General features: G+C 35.7%; 1 pseudogene; it reads right to left on the bottom strand.

Moving 5' to 3' along the window:
* Positions 1-16289, bottom strand: part of LOC145715134 (EF-hand calcium-binding domain-containing protein 13-like) — a 99009-nt pseudogene that overhangs the window by 42967 nt on the left and 39753 nt on the right.

Genomic DNA, 16289 nt, shown 5'->3' with positions numbered 1-16289 from the left:
AGTCAAAAAGAAAACACCAATAGTAAGATGAATTTTAGTTCTAACACTAAATAAACAAGCATAGAAAATAACTTCAGAAATGTTATATATGAAAAGAATTACCAGAATCTTTAATACTGAAAACCAACAAAGTACAAAATGAGAGCCAAAAATATATTCTACTTTGCTATAATCTCTGTATCGAAGGAAGTGCCAATTTAATTGCAATTTAAGTGCACAGGAACAAAAATATTATACAATTTCCCCATTTAATTTTCTAACAATTTAAAATTTCTTAGTAGTCTGTTTCTCGGTAGCAGATACAGAAATAAGTAGAAAACTTTCAATCCTGAATAATGAATTGGGGTAAGATTTTGTAGCAATACATGGCTCAGTCCCTGGTTAATCTTAGTTTATCTTCTGTGTACATAAATATTATCACTTGGAAATAACTATCCCACATGTCTTTTTATGATACTTTGGAATATATGCTTCACAAATTTGGGCAGTATTCCCTCCATTAAATTTAAACAAATTTTTACTGCAATGAAAGCTTTAATGTTTATTTTTGAGAGAGAGAGAAAGGCACAGCATGAGTCAGGGAGGGGCAGAGAGAGAGGGAGACACAGAATCTGAAGCAGGCTCCAGGCTGTCAACACAGAGCCAGACATGGGGCTCAAACTCAGGAACGGCGAGATCATGACCTGAGCCAAAGTGGACCCTCGATCAACTGAGCCACCCAGGTGCCCATGCAATAAAATTTTCTTAAAATAACTTAGAAACACATAGAATTATTAAGGGGGTCGACAGGTATGCATGCGGGTGTGTTTTTGTGTAAATTTTGGAACAAACTAAACTCAAATAGATTTTCTCTAATAGAAGATTAGGATAGGGAAAGTGAGGAAGCTGGGCAGTGGAGGGCATTAAAGCCATTATCAGGAGTTAATCGACTTTAGGCAGTCACTGGATGTCATTATGGATTACTAAACAAAGAAATGATCAAAATGATGTCTGAATTAGATGATTCTTAAAATGATTCTTAAAAAGGTAATTTTTATGTATAAATATGTAGAACAAGATATATGATACTATCTTGTGAAAGGAATTTTTAGATGAAAAAAATTCTCACTTAAAAGTAAATAGCTTTACTGGGCACCTGGGTGGCTCAGTTGGTTGGGCACCTGACGTCAGCTCACGTCATGATCTCATGACTCATGGGTTTAAGCTCTGTGTTGAGCACTGTGCTGACAGCTCAGAGCCTGAAACCTTCGGATTCTGTCTCCATCTCTCTCTGCCCCCTCCCACTCTCGTTCTCTCTCTCTCTCAAATATAAATAAACATTAAAAAATTTTTTTTAAAAAAGTAAACAGCTTGTGAGTGATGTCAGTAAGATGGTTGAGTAGGACGCCCTGGACCCTTCTTCTCCCCACAAACACACTGATTCAGCAGAAATTAAAAAATAAATTCCTTTTGTGAGAAATTAGAAACTAACGGACAGGCTCTTGTATCCCAGGAGAATGCAAAACCAGACGTACTGAAGCTGGTACAGAGATTTGGGACACCCTCCCACAAGTGCTGCCTCCAATGCAGCACCATATGATCCAAAAAAGACTCTAGCTCCCAGCTTCAACCAAGGGGAAGAAGAGTTTGGTCCACATATCCAGAAATTCAGCTTTTCCAAAATGCCTCCCCAGAAGATTGGCGTCTGTTTTGCCAGCCTTGGAGCTCTGATGGGTCTAGCACAGTCCAGTATTTGGGGTAGAATAAAGCGATGGCTTGGGCTGGTAGAAAGCAGTGATCTTCCCCTCTGTTCAGCACAGGATTAGATTAAAATTCCGAGCTGTTAGTTTCCTCCTGGAGAGGTAAAGAGTTTATCCAGCACATCAACTTTTTCAGGGCGTCCCAAAGAACCATCAGCTATCTTGTCAGTCCTAGAGCCTGGGGAAGGAAAAAGGTGGTAGAGGCCTAGGGCCTATCAGGCTGGGCCGATGGGTGGGGGTCTTCTCCTGTATAGGGACAGTATGTGAGGACTGGGAGAGCTGCCTGCTTTTTCTCTTGCACAAACACCAACACAGAAAGTCCAAATGGAGATTTAATGACTAAAAAATATGATGACTGAAATTAAAAGTTCAGTGGATGGACTCAACAGCTAAAAGGAGGAGAGAAAGGTAAGAATCAATGAATTGAAAGCAACTGAAATCATCCAATGAACAACACTGAGAAAATAAACTGAAGAAAAAAATGAACAGTTCCAGAGACCTGTAGGAATATAAAAATGATCTAACATTTGTGTCCATCAGAGTCCCAGAAGAAAAGAGACTTAAAAAGGCACTCAAAGAAATAATGCCTGCACACTTCCCAAATTTTTATCAAGAGACATTAACCTACAGATCCAAGACGAAAGTGGACCTCAAACAGGATAAATCCAAAGAAATCCATGTCAAGATCCATCATAATTAAACTTCTGAAAACTAAAGACAAGGGAACATTTTGAAAGCAGCCTAAGAAAAACACTATAGGGAAAGAAAACCAATTTGAATGACAGAATTTCCAGCAGAAACCATGGAAGCCAGAAATAAGTGACACAATATTTTTCAAGTGCTGAAAGTAAAGAACTATCAACGTAAAATCCCATATTCAGAAAAACTATTTTTCAGGAATGAAGAGGAAATCAAGATGTTCTCAGATGAGAGGAAACTAAAAGAATTTGTTGTCAATAGACCTAAGAATGGATAAAGGAAGTTCTTAAACAGAAAATAAAGGATAAAACAAAAAAACTCTGGAATATCAAGAAGGAAAAAAGAAAATGGTAAGTCAAAATATGGGTAAATATAGTAGGCTTTCCTTCTCTTGAATTTTTTAATCAAGTCTGATGGTTGAAGTAAAAATAATACCACCTGATGTGGTTTTAAATATATATAAGGAAATATTTAAGGTAATTATATCATAAAGGAGGGAGGGATGTATATGGAGATAAGGCTTCTGTATTTCACTTGAACTGGAAAAATGATGACACCAATAGTGTGATAAGTTATGTATATATACCTGAAGCAACAACTTTAAAAGAGATATACTCTGAAACACTATAGATAAATCAAAATGGAATTCTAAATATGGGCAAAAGATTTGAATATATATTTCACCAAAGATATATGAACAGCTAGTAAGCATGTGCAAATAAACTTGACATTATCAGTCATTAGGGAAATGCAAAATTAAAACCATAATGAAATTCCACTACACAATTATTAATTATAATGATTATAAACAAAAAGATAATACCTAAATGTGGAGGATAGGAAGAAACCAGAATCCTTACACATTGCTGGTGAGAATGAAAATGGTATAGCCACTTTGGAAAACAGTTTGGTAATTTCTTTAAAAGTAAAACATAAATTTACCATATACACTAGCAATTATTCTCCTAGGAATCTACCCAAAAGAAATGGAAACATGTCCACAGAAAGACTGCAATGCAAATATTAATTTCAACATTATGCATACCAGTCCCAAACTGCAAATAAGCAAAGGTCATACATTGGTGAATCATCAACAAAATGGAATATACCTATAAAATGTAATATGGACTTATTTAACCATACAAAGGAACAAACTACTGATACATACAACAACATGAATTAGCCTCAAAAAAAGTGAAGTCAGGCACAAAAGACCACATGTTTTATGATTTCATTTATATTAAATGTTTTTTAAAAAAAGGCAACTTTATGGAAACAGAAAGCAGATCAGTGGTTGCCTGGGAATGGAGGTAGAGATTAATGATAAATGGGCACAAGAGAATTTTAGGAGTGAAGGAAACGTTACAAACCTGGATTGTGTCCACTTCTGATTATATATCCCAAAGAATTGAAAGCAGGGGCTCAAAGAGGTATTTGCATACCCACATTCACAGCAGCACTAGTCACAATTGCCAAGAGGTAGAAGCAACACAGGTGTCTATTAATGGATGAATGGACAAACAGAATGTGGCATATACATGCAATGTGATATTAGCACGAAAAGGAAAGAAAAATCTGGCACGTGCTACGACATGGATGAATCCTGAGGGCATTATGATAAGTGAAATAAGCCATTCATTCACAAAGACAAATACTATATGATTCCACTCAAGTATCTGGAGTAGGCAAATTCACAGAAACAGAAAGTAGAATGATGGTTGTCAGAAGCTGGAGAGGCACAGATGGGTAGTTGTTGTTCACTGGGTATAGAGTTTCAGTTTTGCAAGATGAAAAAGTTCTAGAGATTCGTTGTACAACCGTGTGAATATACGTAACCCTAATGTTATTGAACTGTACAGTTACAAATGGTTAAGATGACAAATTTTATGTTACGTGTTAGATACCACCATTAAAAATAAATTTTAGGGGCACCTGGCTGGCTCAGTCCAAAGAGCATGAGACAATTGATCTTGGGGTTGTCAGTCTGAGCCCCATGTGGAGTGTAGAGATTATTTAAATAAATAAAACGTTAAAATAAGATAAATTTTAAAAACAGTATAACGGGGGAAATGGGAGGGAGAAGTCGGCTACAACCACGACACTACTTCACAAAACAGCAATGAAACGGTGACTAAGTTCGTGAATGAATGATTACAAGGTAAAGCACTCAAGAAATTTGCTAATATTGTCTTTAAGAACACCACTTAAGCAATTCATCATAACTGACAAATTATAATGTAGCTTTTTTTTTAAGTTTATTTATTTTGAGAGAGAGAGAGCACACAGGGTAGGGGCGGAGAGAGAAAGAGAGAATCCCAAGCAGGCCCTGTGTTGCCCACAAGAAGTCCAACACAGGGCTTGAACTCACAAACTGTGAGATCATGACCGGAGCCGAAACCAAGAGTCGGACGCTTAATGGACTGAGCCACCTAGGCGCCACAATAATGTAGTTTTTAACATGAGACTTCATGTAAGTATAAGAGAAAAATCTCTTCCTTTGGATTAATTTTTCTCTATCTGAGAAATCCTTTGGGAAGACACAAAAAGCTTATCTTTCATTTTTAGCATATGAATAAACAAAAGGAAATAAAAACAGCAAGGCTTAGTATCTTTCATTTCTCATTTTAATCTTGCTGAAAAATATTTAATTATTTGCATAAAAACCCAAATCATTGCAAGCAAAATTTTTAACAAACTGATTGTGGTGTTGATTGTATGACTCTATACATTTCATGAAAATTAGTGCATGAGTGAGTTTTATGTATGTAAATTATAGCTTAATACAGTTTTTTTAGAAATGTTCTAAAACAAGGGAAACAAAACCAGTATTTCATTCAAACAAGTTCCTTATAAAAAAATTAAAAATCAAATCACCCATCAGTTGCTAAAAATGGGGCTAATCACCTGTTGGAATCCCTCATTACCTTACTATACATTTATGTAGTACTTTACAGTTTTTAAAATCCATCTAACAATTCTGTGAGGGAAGCAAGTTAGCTATCACTACCCTAATACATCAAGTTTTCATGGCTTGCCTGAGAATTTCAGAACTATTAAGTATCTACCCAAAAAGCAAACTCAGTTCAGTTGAACCTCTTTTCAACCTAACCACTTCTTTCCTCCAAATCATTTTAAAATAAATTTCCTACCTACCATCACATTCAGGAAGACTTTGCTCCTTGGAGAGAGCGCTCATAAAGTCATCTAACTTCACCATTCCATTTCCTGTAAAATAAAGACTTTAGATCATGCATTCTTTATATTTTTGCATAAAAGGTAAATTCATAGTTTCATACAACTATGAAAAAAATTACTTCTTCACTTCATCATAATTCTATTTCTCCTTTCATATCCTGTCTCCCTAGATGAGTCTCTGAATTAGGTCAGTTCGTTTCATTTTGATAATTACTCAATAATTTTTAAATACCTATTATAAAGTGCAATGGACTGAGCTAGGTCCTCAATTTTTGATAGATATAGGAAAAAGGAAAGGTGACCATATAGATGGACCATGAGAAACTTAAGGAGTCTATTTCATACCATCATGAAAACCCAGTCAAAATGCTATCCATTAAGACACCTTGACAATACTGACCAATCCTGACAGACCCAAGTGTCCCCATTACTATCAGCTGATCCAATTAACTACCTATTTTTAGATATACACCCTCCACAGTGATCCTACCAATCCTGATAAGCAACATGAAAGGGCTCAATAATTTTAGTAGCACCTACACCTTAGGTTTTTTTTTTTTTTTAATCTTCTTTCCCATTTGCCTTAGCTAAGAAATTTTGCTCAGGTTCTAAGAATTCATTTCTAACATATTCCCAAGTCAGTCTTTCCCCAAAATGTTGCCTCTGCCCTCTCCTCAGCTGAACTTCTGTTGTGGATGGGTCTTACTTAATGATAAAACAACTTCTCCAATACAAAAGCTCTTCCTGGAAACTTAAAATCTGCCTTGAACTTAGGCTGGTGACCGGGATATGCTATTTAACATCTAGATGCTAATCATCTGCCTTGATTGGTTAAGTACCATTAGCCCTAAATTCCTAGTTGTAGCACTTCCTTACCATTTTGGAATCTCCGGTTATTTCTTCTTGGATGCTTTAGGCTATTTGCTCAGAGATTTTTGTACCCCTTGGATTTTGTGCTCTTATTGCCTGAACCTCCCTACAACTGGGCCAGCCTTTCCAGTACCTGTCCCATACGGGAAGGCATAGCTAGGGAGAGTGATAGAGTGTTACATAACAATTCTGAGATATAAAAGGCCTAGTCCCTCCAAACCAATGCATTAGGGCAGATTTTCCAGGAATTTTTTTTTCCACTTTCCATTTTTATATCTGTTCTTTTAGAATCTTCTTTAGCATGGCCCATTCTGTTCCATTCCTAGTTGAGAACTTACTCCATCATTTAATACTATCCCATAAAAGTATCTAATTTTTTCAAAAAGTTTGGTATTACCAGTCTCACCATTTTGAGTAGTCTTTGCCACAATCTCCTTGAACTCTTTGTCTGATAAAGTAACTCCTATTGAAGGCAAAATGGATTGAAGTTCTTCTGCAGCAATGTAATTTTCTTGGAGTTTATTGATAGCTTCACAGATGTTTTGTAAATATACAAAATGTAGAAGACTATTCAGCCACAGAATTTATGTGTCTTAAGCAATAATTAGCCCCCAAAGTCTTTAGCAATTAGAAAACAAGTTTTATCTAATTATTATTACCTCATATGACTGCTTTTTTCTTCATATTTCTGTTGTAGCTTACATTATACCTAAATATTTCCCATATAGCTCAAACAGAAAACAATCTTGAAGTTCTATAAATGTTTATAAACTACTTGTTTGGAGGAACAGCCTGTTCCAGTGACCCAGCCAATGCTGCTTGGTTCTGATTAAAATATAATGAACGAGTTCAAGAGATCACAACAACAAAGTGTTTTGTCTAAATTCCAGGATTCCAAGCAAACAATGAGAGTTCTTCCCCTTCCCATCATTTTAGGCTACATGTTTTCAGTTCACAATCTTCAAAATCATAAAATCTTAGCAGTAGATACGCATGGCCGTCATGAGTCCCCTAATATCATGCACTGAGATAGGCATAGTATCACTTCTCTGTAATTCCCACCAAAAATGCATAACCTGAACTTACGAAGAAATATAAGGAAAACCCAAAACGAGGGACATTTTACAAATTAACTAGTCAATACTCTTCGAAAGTGTCATGGTCATGAAACTATCCTAGATCAGAGGAGACTAAGGGACACATGACAACTGAATGTAACGTGTGATCCTAGATGAGACCTTGAACCAGGAAAAATACATTTATGGACCAATTGAAAAAAATTGAATAAGGTCTTCAGATGAAATAGTAAATAATATTGTATCAGTGTCAATTTCCTGATTTAGTTCACTGTACTGTGATTATACAAGATCTTAATACCTGGGAAAACGAGATGAAGAGTATATAGAAATGTCTTTCCCTTTGTGTAATTCTTATGATTTAAAAATTATCATAACATGAAAAGTTAAAAATGTTTTTAAAATGTATATCAAATGACAGTCACATTTCAGAAATGCTCAATTACCATCAATTTATCTTGAGAAGTTATACCAGATAAACTATTTCACACTTCTCTTTACAAAGAATATTAAGTATGGCAAAGGTTGGCGACACCAGCAAGATAGATAAGCACTTTCTTCCACAGGCTGCTTCTACCCATGGGCTAAATGCCTACTATTCCACTGTTCCTTTAACAAGTGTTTTAATCTTACTGGAATATAAAGAACTCAGAATTAGGAATGAGGCACAGAGTAATAGTAGTGTATCAGTAAAGGAATCAGAAAGAACATTGTTGTGCCTCCTTAAAAGAGCACATTTTCTGTTCAACTGAGTTGTTTAAAATTTGTATTACTGTGTAAGAACCACTAGTATTTCACTAAGCACTCATTTTAACAATTACCTTCAATATTAAATGCAATAAAAAGATAAGTTTCTTTCAAGAAAATAAACAACTTGAGTAACTTCAGCCAAGGACTATAGGAAGGAGTATTTAATTAAGTTCCAAACACAGGACTTCTGTGATAGAGGTACCACGGAAGGAGGAAACTATATATTGGTTGGAAAACCTTGCTCATCTTTGAGAAAGACCATAAAGCCCTGGGGACCCAAACTGTAAAATAGTAGTTATTTTATCTTTCTTCATATTCCCATGTCCAAAAGAGATGATATCTGAAGCATTATCATATCATGTTGGATATGGATATCATATATTTAAATTACGGAACCTGAACAAAAATTTCACATAGACTCCTTACATATTTAGTTTAAAAATTATAAAATAAGCATTTCCAAAAGAAAACAGGCCCTCTATTTCTAGGGAACTTGAGTGAGTTGAATTAATCTCTGAATAAACTTCTTGGTCAAAGTTAGGCATCTGAAAAAGGGAACACAACCATCTAAAAAGGCACAACTTAAAACCACTGTGTTGTATACACTGATCTATATACCAGAAGTGGTGATTACTCAATAGCACTGACAAATGAAATGCAAACAACTGTCTAATCAATGGTTAATTCAGCTTGTTTCTGTGATGACTCAAGAACTCAAGGACCTATATTTTGACTTACATATATGATACTGACCCAGAGCATTCACTGCAATCTTTTCTTTCGACGAAACCCGTTTTAGGAGGCTGGAATGCCTTCTCACAGCTGGCTTCTGAAGTTTCGGGATACTAAAATTATCACTTTTATCCAGAGACTTTTTGAGGCTTGTAATGCTCTTCAAGCTATGTGACGTAGACTTTGAGTCATGAATTTCAATCTTCTCTGAACTTTTCTTAAAGTTTATGCCATCCTTTGAATATGGTTCCCAGAATCCTGTATCACTGCTATCAACCCCATTTAGGAATTTTTTTATTTGCAAAGGATTTTTTGATCTTTTAAGTTCAAGGTAATCATTATCCTCCATAATTTTATGATATTGGAGGTGTTTTCCATTTAACTTTGGGAATAATGATGGTTCACGTAGTCTGGAAGAGAAACTGCTTTTCATCCTATACTGTGGATAACATTCTGATATATTTGATAACTTTCTGTTTGAGGTAGATTCATCCAAGGCAGATGATTCCATACCTGCTAAGCAAGAGAAACATATTTAATTATTCTATTTACCTGTACCATTTGTAATAGTTTTTAAAAAGTAACAACTAAGTCCTCATGAAAACTATTCAAGAAATTATCAATTGCTTAAATAAACAAAGTTTAAAAAGTTAAATAAGGTTAATATGTTGAAAAACTAACAGAGCTGATAACTAAGACTGAAATATTAACTAGGTTAAATATAATCTTCTGGTTTAATATATTTAAATTCTTTTATCCAAAGCTATTTGAAGTTGCACCAAATCAAAAGTGATAGCCTACTGAAGGTTGTAGTTCTCATTCCCCACTCTGCCAATTTTGAAAGATTATAGGCTAAATATGCCAATACAGCTACAAATCCCTTAGTTATGAGCATACTGAAGTATAAGGAAGTTGGAGTGGGGAAATTTTTATTTATAAAATCAGAATACAGGGGCACCTGGGTGGCTCAGTTCGTTGGGCATCCCAGTTCGGCTCGGGTCATGATCTCACTGCTCATGGGTTTGAGCCCCAGATTGGGCTCTGTGCTGACATCTCAGAGCCTGGAGCCTGCTTCAGATTCTGTCTCCCTCACTCTCTGCCCCTCCCCCACTCACGTTCTGTCTCCCTCTCTCTCAAAAATAAACATTAAAAAAATTGTTTTTCATTTAACATCAGAATACAAATATTTACCCTCCTAAAGATTCTCAGTACTTGTGGGAAAAAATAGTTTGTATATAAAATAACCTCTTCAGAAAAATATTAATACAATGTCCCACTGGGGCTTCCTTTATAAAATTCATCTGATGGCTCAGAATAGTACCTTACATTTGAATAACACATTTTAAAGTATTTCAAATGTTATAATACTTGATTTTATGATAGACTATTATTCTCCTCTTAGAAGTTTAAAATATGTTTGATCATTGAAGGCAAAACTTATAAAACATTGTCTGAAGTTTTCAGTGTGTATAGTGGTAATACATAATAAAATTACAGCTTAACAGAGGGAGGGTAAAAAGATCTATATAAGGGTAAAACTTCTATATTCCACTTGAAGTGGTAAAATATTTATTTTAGCATACTAGAAAAGGTTAAGTATGTATACTATAATCCTTAAAACAACCACTGGAAAAATACAGAGATATAGTGAAAATACATATAGAATAAATTCACATACTAAAAAAATGCTCCCAAAAAAAGAAGGGAGAAAATGGTTGAAAAACAGAGGAAAAAATAGAAAACAAATAATAATATGGTACACCTGGTCTGAATGTATAAGTAATTACATTACATATGATCTAAACACTCCAATTAAAATACAGGAATTATACAAATAAATACAAAAAACATCACCCAACTCTGTGTGGTTTACAAAATACTTCAAAACTGGTGATATAAGAAGGTTAAAAGTAAAAGGATGGAAAATACTTACCATCTAAGCACTAATCAAAAGAAAACTGGAGTTATATTAGAATCAGAAAAAGTAAACTTGAGAGAAAAGAAAATTACCAGTGATCACATACATATTGCATAATGATAAAAGAATCAGCTCACCAAGAAGATAGAACTATTCTAAATGTGAATTCACCTAGCAACAGAGATTCAAAATGCATGAACCAAAACCTGACAAAACTGAAAGGAGAAATAGACAAATCTACAATTATATTTGGAGACAATATTCCTTTCTCTATAACAGAACTAGTAAAAAAAAATCAGCAAGGATTCAGAAGAATGAATAACATGAATTATTATGCATGGGAGTGGGTATGTGATTATTAGTAATATCTATGTCAGAAAAGAAAAATTAATGAAAAAACTTCCACATCAAAGACAAAATTAGAATTCAAAATAAACTTTGAAACGTTCAGGTAATAATAGCAAATTGAACAGCCTTCAAACACTCCATTTAAACTAAGGAATTTTGGGGATGCCTGGCTGGCCCAGTCAGTTAGGTGTCCAACTTCAGCTCAGGCCATGATCTCGCGGTTTGTGAGTTGGAGCCCCACATCAGGCTCTGTACTAACAGCTTGAAGCCTGGAGCCTGCTTTGGATTCTGTGTCTTCCCCTCTCTCTGCCCTCCCCGGCTCGCTCTCTCTCTCTCTCTCTCAAAAATAAACTAAAGGAATTTTTAAAACATCACAAATCCATAATAACAAAAAAGAAGAGGAAAAGAAACTACTACAATTAAATTTTGGAATCTGGAAAGCTGATGAACTTAGTAGACCTGAAAAGGCTGAACCATAAGGCAGAATGGGGAAAGCCAAGAAGCAACCCAGTTCATAACACAAAAACTCCAAAAGCTCATAAATTAGTAGCATTTAGGTATCTCTAAAAGTGAGGGTAAGAGTGAAGCTAAAAAGAAAGAACTGGTTAAAATCCCTTTAAGTAGTAATTTGATACCTAGGGTCTCTTCACACGGCCAGATATTCACTTTTATCCACTGGGCACAGCCAGTTATTGATCTTCTCCTACTCCAGCAGGAAAGTGACAATTCATCAGAAAGGGTTAAACACAAGGGCTCTGGATTATGGAATACTAAACACAATAGAGGGTAGGAGTATTACCTGCAAAACTCGGAGGGAGGCTTACACTGAATAATGGGAACTTCAGTCTTTCGTCTTATTTAACACCTGGAATTCTATGAAGCAAGGCTATACCTGCGGGAAGGATATTCAAAGTTTCTTTGAACACTCTGACCATCTCAAAAGGAAATATACCCTAAAGACAGTCATATTAAGGGTTTTCCAGGCAAATAGCCCAGCCAGACCACCCGATAGCAGGGTTTCTCAGTCTCAGCAGTACAGGCATTTTGAGACAGATACTTCTTTATTGAGAGAGCTGTCCTGTGTATTGTAGGATACTCAGAAGCATCCCTGGCCTCTCACCACTTGATGCCAGTAATACAGATTGTGATGACCAAAAATGTCTCCAAATGTTTCCAAATGTTCCTGGGGGAAGGGGAAGTTCGGGGCGGGGGGCGGGGGAAATCTCCGAATCATCTCTGGTTAAGAATCATTATCCTACAATGGAACTGGAGAGTGTGATGCTAAGTGAAATAAGCCATACAGAGAAAGACAGATACCATATGGTTTCACTCTTATGTAGATCCTGAGAAACATAACAGAAACCCATGGGGGAGGGGGAGGAAAAAAAAAAAAAAAGAGGCCAGAGTGGGAGAGAGCCAAAGCATAAGAGACTGTTAAAAACTGAGAACAAACTGAGGGTTGATGGGGGGTGGGAGGGAGGGCAGGGTGGGTGATGGGTATTGAGGAGGGCACCTTTTGGGATGAGCACTGGGTGTTGTATGGAAACCAATTTGACAGTAAATTTCATATATTAAAAAATAAAAAATAAAAAAAAAAAAAAAAAAAAGAATCATTATCCTACAGCTCATAATCAGCTAGTTTTGCCCTCAGTCTCAGAGCTTCCAAATAGCTTTTGAGTTCACCATTCTCAAATATGAGTAGACAACCAAAGATCACCAGACATTTGAGGAACACTCCTAAAATGAAAAACAAACAGAAAAAAATACCTTGGAGGAGACAGAATATGAATGAAAAAGGAAATCTCAAAAGCATTGCAACAGAAGTTCTTAGTTGCAACAGAAGATATTGTTTGTGGAACAATAGAAATGCTCATGAAATAAGAGGAGGATATTATAATAAAATAACAGAGGGGAAAGAAATTATTGGAAATTTAAAAGTACAAATGAAAAACTAAATAGAAGCATTGGAAGATAAATTTAAGGAACTCTCTCAGAAAACATAACAAAGAGTGGCACCTGGGTGGCTCAGTCAGTTAAGCATCCGACTCTTGATTTCGGCCCAGGTCATGATCTCACAGTCGTGAGATTGAGCCCTATGTTGGGTTCTGCGCTGGGTGTGGAACCTGCTTAAGATTCCCTCTCCCTCTCCCTTTGCCCCTCTTCCACTCTCACTCATGACATAAATAATAAATAAATAAAGCATAACAAAGAGATAAGAGAAAAAGGTTAAAAAAAAAAGGAATCATCCCATTATGTCACATATCCAAATATCAAGAGTTCCACAGAGACAGAAAAAATAGAGGAAAGGAAATCATCAACAAATTATTTTAATTTTCCAGAATCAAAGGACGCTGTATTCAGCACAATCGTTACAAAGAAACTTCTTTCAAGGAGACTTTCAGAAGACTAGAAAATATCCTATATGCTTGAAAAAAAAAAAAATCAGTGTCAAAGTCAAGAGTCAGAAAATTTTGCACTTCAATGGCAATACTGAAAAGTAGAAAACATAGAAAATTATTTACAATCTAGAATTCTGTACCCAAACTATCAATAAAATATGAAGACAGAATCTGTCATAGGAGGAGAGAAGTGAAAAGTCTCCAGCATGTTAATGAAGAAACATCTCAAGATGACAGTTGCACACAAAATGTAGAGGGCAACAAATTCATACTGAAGAACATCAAAATACTCTAAAGAAGATTTCTTCAAGAAGACAAAACTACTAGAATACCTTGTGCAGACAAACTTACGAAGAGGATATTTAGACAGTTGGCAGAGTCTAAGCTTCAATCAGTAATATATATACTTTTTTTTTAAACCAAGCAAATAAGTAAATAAGACAACTCAAAGAGGGAAAAATTGTACAGAAAGAGAAAGCAGCCACAAGATACTTACATGTGGCTCAGCAGTGAATAGTGTGTACATAAATATATTAACATAAATACAGAATTAAAACTTACTCAATTACCCTATGACTATATTAGGAGGATGGATAGGTATGGGAAGTGGATATGGTGGGGACAGGGAAAATGAAACAGAGCTAAATCCTTATTTTTCATATTAAGGAGTTTACTAGGTCTACCCAAAATTTTAAAAAATCAACAAGAAGCAATACAAACATGTTATTTACAGTCATGAAAACAAATATCAGGTAATCAGCTAAAATGTTTGCCTCTGGAGAAACTGAGGAAAGGATCAGGCAAGAGGCTGCTCTATTTGTAGCAAGTTTATTAGAACTATATAATTCTTTTTTCTAATCTTTTTAAATCTTTATTTATTTTTGAGGGAGGCAGAGACAGACTGTGAGCAGGGGAGGAAGAGAGAGAGAGGGAGACACAGAATCCGAAGCAGGTTCCAGGCTCTGAGCTGTCAGCACAGAGCCCAATGCGGGGCTCGAACTCATGAACCGTGAGATCACGACCTGAGCTGAAGTCAGACACTCAACCAACTGAGCCAAATTGAGCTTAAAATTATACACATAGATAATCTTGACCAAAGGATGTCCGGACAGAGAAAGAAAAGGGAGTGACACCATGTGTAATAGGAAGAGATTTTTAAAAACATACTTAATGGAGAAAAACAAAACTAATCATGAATGATACTGAATAATATACTAAAAACAATTTTTAAAAAATGTTTTAATGTTTATTTATTTTTGAGACAGACAAAGCACAAGCAGGGGAGGGTCAGAGAGAGAGAGGGAGACACAGAATCTGCAGCAGCCTCCAGGCTCTGAGCAGTCAGCACAGAGCCTGATGAGGGGCTCGAGCTCACGGACCATGAGATCATGACCTGAGCCGAATTTGGACATTTAACTGACTGAGCCACTCAGGCACCCCTATATTAAAAATTTTTAACTGTCAATGTCAGGATGTCAGAATGACCCACAAATTGCAAATTACATTTTTTTTCTTAGTGTTATTATTTTGTTTTAAAGTTGACTTCATGTTGCAAAATATTAAGGGAAAGATAAAAGAAAATTATGGTAGTTACATAATCAATACTGATTAGGTATATTTAGGATTTAAACTTTTATCTAAAGAGTTAGAGTAATGGGGGGGGGGGGTGCACACGGGTGGCTCAGTCGGTTAAGCGTCTGACTTCAGCTCAGGTCGTGATCTCGCAGTCTGTGAGTTCGAGCCCCGTGTTGGGCTCTGTGCTGACAGCTCAGAGTCTGGAGCCTGTTTTGGATTCTGTGTCTCCCCCTCTCTTTCTGCCCCTCCCCCGCTCACGCTCTGTCTCTGTTGCTCTCAAAAAATAAGTAAAACATAAAAAAAAATTTAAAAGAGTTAGAGTTAATGGGGTCAGAGAAGGCTTTCAGATTCCATATGATAAAACCTACAAATTAGGATTTAATTTAAAGGCAATTTATTTATAAATAAAACTTGCTGTAGCAACAAGAGCTCACTTACAAAAATCTTCATACTGGTGCTGTAGTTCATCCAAAATAAATAGAATATCTCTAATATCCACCATGTGGTTACCTGTAATAGAAAGAGTAAGTTCAAGTGCTGTTATTTCTTTTTTGAACACAAATCTAGTTTCCATCCCATTCTAATACAAAAACAACACAGAGATGTGTGAAAGTAGGAACAGAGGTTGTGAATAATATCTAGAATTGTTAATAGCTCAGTATACACTGAAACATAAAAGACCATTATTTTCTTTTTCCCTTAATAAAAGAGTTTCCCATCAAAAGAAATTAGTCACATTTTAAGCTCCACAGCTAGGTAATCAGGTTAATATTTCATTCATTTAACAAATAGTGTTTTGAGAATTTACTATAGGTAGAATTTCAAGTTTTAGCTCTTTTGTCTTTCTCACTGGATTGTGAGCTCTTCAAGAGTACAGGATGTCATTTGTTTCCCCAATGCCTAGCAAATTATATACTTCCTAGCACTTAAAAACTAATTTTTTTGAGGGGCACCTGAGTGGCTCAGTCAGTTGAGTGTTTGACTCTTG

The sequence above is a fragment of the Panthera onca genome (assembly GCF_046562875.1).
Source record: "Panthera onca isolate mPanOnc1 chromosome E1 unlocalized genomic scaffold, mPanOnc1 haplotype 2 h2.Chr16_ul_13, whole genome shotgun sequence".
In the NCBI taxonomy this organism is placed as follows: Eukaryota; Metazoa; Chordata; class Mammalia; order Carnivora; family Felidae; genus Panthera; species Panthera onca.
This window is presented reverse-complemented; position numbering and strand designations above follow the sequence as displayed.